The sequence below is a fragment of the Lactuca serriola genome, chromosome 4 (genome assembly GCF_051521515.1).
Source record: "Lactuca serriola cultivar US96UC23 chromosome 4, Lser_US96UC23_V15, whole genome shotgun sequence".
Taxonomy (NCBI): Eukaryota; Viridiplantae; Streptophyta; class Magnoliopsida; order Asterales; family Asteraceae; genus Lactuca; species Lactuca serriola.
In genome coordinates, this window is record NC_136411.1 from 363,961,554 (window position 1) to 363,965,405 (window position 3,852).

The 3,852-nt window shown below is 42.0% G+C and overlaps 1 non-coding gene across 1 annotated transcript; it reads right to left on the reverse strand.

Annotated features, from left to right (window-relative positions):
- Positions 1–442: 442 nt before the first annotated feature.
- Positions 443–549, reverse strand: LOC145103452 (small nucleolar RNA R71). Its single transcript, XR_013706544.1, has one exon. It is a non-coding gene; the product is annotated as a small nucleolar RNA R71 (small nucleolar RNA).
- Between the last annotated feature and the right edge of the window lie 3,303 nt (positions 550–3,852).

The window sequence follows — 3,852 nt, forward strand, 5'->3', positions numbered from 1 at the left end:
CACTGAGCCAAAATTTGAAGAACATACAAGCGAACCCAAGAACGAGCCAAGGAACGAGATGGAAGCAATTGAAGAGATGTCCATGGGAGCTTACAAGAAGCGGATCCGAGAAGATGTGGGTCCCGGTTTAGTCCAACCCGCAATACCTGCCACTGCCACATTCGAGTTGAAAGGGCACATCTTGACTGCATTGAAGGATATCCCATTTTTTGGGAAAGATCATGAGGATGCTTTTAAGAATCTAGATGAAGTCAACGACATTGCGGGTTACTTCAATGTCCCAAATGTCAACAGAAACACCGTCTTGCTTAGGATGCTTCCCATCACTTTCAAAGGAGCTGCTAAGGAGTGGCTAAAATCACTTCCACCGGGTACGATTACCACTTGGGCTCAAATGCGTGAGCAATTCCTGGACCAGTTTTGCCCGCCATCAAAGATAGCCAAACTCAAGAAGGCAATAGCCAACTTTGAGCAACAGCCGGGGGAGTCATTATACGAAGCATGGGAGCAGTACAAGGGCTTGCTCAGAAATTGCCCTCAGCATGATCTAAATGTGCAACAAGAGATGTCAATCTTCTATGATGGGGTCAACGTTATGACAAGACAACTCCTTGACTCTCAAGGACCTTTAACGAAGAAAAATCCAAGGGAGGTCAAGGAGCTGATTGAAGAATTCGCGAAGCACTCTCGTGAATACCACAACCCTAGGCAAGATGGAATCAAAGGCGGTAGAGGGGCCCAAACTGAAGAAATAGCAGCTGTAATGGCTATGCTGAATAATTTGGATCGAAGGATAACACAAATGGACCAATCAATACATGCCATAAGAGTGGGTTGTGAGAGATGTAGTGGTCCACACTTGACAAAGGTCTGCAATTTAGACGAGTTTGGGAACAGAAAAGCTCAAGTGTGCTACTCGAGTGGGGATAAGTTTGATGAGGACTGGAGGAAACCGAAGAAGGAGTGGCTGCCATATGAAGAGTATAAGAAGCAAAAAGAAGAGATGTATAGGCAGACAGGTCGATGCTTTTATCAAAAGGAGCAACCACCAGCCGAGAAGAAACCCAATCTAGAGACTATGTTGATGAAGTTTATGGAAGCTTCGGAAAAGAGACACGACGCCACTGATTCTGCTATTATGGAACATCAAACTTTAATAAAGAATCAGCAAGCCTCCATCCATAACCTTGATGTACAAGTTGGTCATCTAGCCACTCTAGTCCATGAGAAGTTATCCCCGAAAAATATCGAAACGAAGAACCAATCTTATGTAATGGCCATAGACACTGAAGAAGAAGCCATCTCTGAGTTCCTGGAGGCATTGGAAGAAGAACCACAGCAGCCCGATCCAAAGCTGAAGAAGACCAAGCTCGAAAATCATGAAGTTGCTGAATTCCAGAATTCACGAAGTGAACCATATAAGTTCACGACGTGGGCCCGTCATGAATAGAAAAATTCTGTAATTGGTTCGGTTTATCAGCCGCCTTTGCATTTCCTTCCCAAGCTACCCTTAGTCCACTGGAAAGAGAGCATAGAGAGTTTGTCAAGCATGTGAAGGGGATCCCGATTAATACTCCCTTTGTCGAGTCCTTATCCAAAATTCCCGAGCATCAGAAAATACTGCAAGATGTGATTGACACTCGCAAGCAACTAAAGAAGCATTCTAAGGTGGTTCTAAGTGAACAAAGCTCAAAAGCTGTATTGGGAGAGGCACTAAAAAAGTTGGGAGATCCTGGACGCCTCACTCTTCCGTGTGAATTTGGCAACAAAATGAAGGTTAATGATTTAGCTGATTCTGGGGCTAGAATTAATTTGATGCCTTATTCATTTTATCAGAAGTTAGAAATTTAGAAGATGAAGGCTACAAAAATGACTATTCACATGGCGAACCGTTCAGTGACACAACCCCGGGGCATCGTGGAGGATATTTTGGTGAAAATTGGAAAATTTGTTTTTCCAATAGATTTTGTAGTTTTGGATATGAAGGAAGATCCCGATGTTCTAATTATCCTTGGACGCCCATTGCTTAACACTGCTGAAGCTTTGGTTGATATTCGCGAGTCTAAGCTCACCTTGAGGGTTGGTGATGAAAAAAAAGTTTTTGGGATAGAAGATGGCTTTCCAAAGGAACAGGTTCTAGAAGAGGTGTTCACAATCAATGAAGATAATGAACTAGAAGAACTGGAAAAGCTTATGGAAGAAGAGATCAAGGCAGTTCATCAAGTTAAAAGAGCAAAACCAAGAGCATTTGTTCCATTTTTGGTTGAAGTCATAGCTTACAAGAGTCCACCTTCTTGGCTAAGCAAGGATGATGAGATGACAAGTGATGAAGAGGAGATCACTTCAAAAGTGACAAAGCCGGTGGTGAAAGAGGAGGAGGATGCTATGGAGTGCAAGGAAGAAACTAAAGGTACCAAACGCAAGCTTGAAGAAGAGGTCAAAACTAAAAAAGAGAATTCAAAAAAGGCATACAAAAGGCGAGTTCAAGCTTACAAGAGGCGATTCAAGGAACAAAAGATCCTAGTGGTGGATTCTTCCGAGGACTCAACGTAGGAGGCACGGAGTCCAGCTCAAGACTCCCAGAAAAAGAAGCGCTTCTCGAGAGGCAACCCAAGTTTGGTTTGCAATTTTTTTTCTTTTTCTTTTTGCATATTTAGTTTTAAAAAAAAAACTTAGATCATGTCATCCAACTCTATTAGAACATAATTAAGCACTGAATGTAGGGACCTTAAAATGAAAGTAGTAATAATTGAGAACTTAGTTTAAAGTCAAAAATTGATTTTTCTCTTCCAGACTGTATTCACGACGTGAAGTTTAGCAATTCATGACGTGAATCATGAATGGACTGGATAAATACTCCATGATATAGTTTATCCCATTAGACTAACAGGCCCAAGATCAGTTGATGAGTACATGATCCAATTTTAGCCCAGACGCAATTCACGACGTGAACCTTTCAGAATTCACGACGTGAATTTTTGAAAACATGGGACCACAGAATAAAGACCTAGAAACCAGTAAAACCTCATTTTCTTTATTCCTCACGACGTGGAAGCGCAAGTTTGGTCCCCCTTGGTCCCCATTGCTGCGATTTTAGCCGACAATTCTCCTAATCCTCCTTGTGCTTACGTAATACTTCCAACAAAGGTAATATTTATTGATTATTAAGTTTAGTTTTTGCTCTAGTAGATAAACTTCGGGTTAGGTTTTGTTAATTGAGTGAAATGACGAAATTAATTCTTCAAACTTTGTAATAACCTTTGAATGTTTATGCTATGTGTATGGAAGAGGTATAGGAGTAAAAACCATTGATATTTTGACTGGATTTACCCCCCCCCCCCATTGTTGCGATTCTGCTTGCTGGGAATGCGAATTCACGACGAGAATCTTAAAGGATTCACGACCTGAATCCTGGGGCTGAACAAAATGCTTTTCCTTTATTTCTAAATTGTGGATTATTGTTTTGGTTGTGTTGGTTCTCTGTTTTGCATGAATGGATCCAAGAAGAGAGATTCCAGCTGGAGTTGCGAGTTTGCACCCGTTTTACAATTTTCCCGCAACAATGTCCCAAGATGTCTTGACCCGTTGGAACAACAGATTGGGGTGGCTCTACAACAGAGAAATCGCAGTTGCTCCAACAATCAATTGGACACGGTTGAGGGAAGTAGGGCTCGTAGACCGGGTGGGCCCATTTTGGACAAAGTTATTTATTGGAGATGGGTATTCGTTTACCTGTTCTGGTTGGCATAATCTGTTCCGGGTACAAGAGCGGGTCAACAAGGAATTTTGTGTTGAGTTTTTCTCAACGGTGACATTTCAGGAAACTGTTCAAGATCCACATTGGCCACAGGC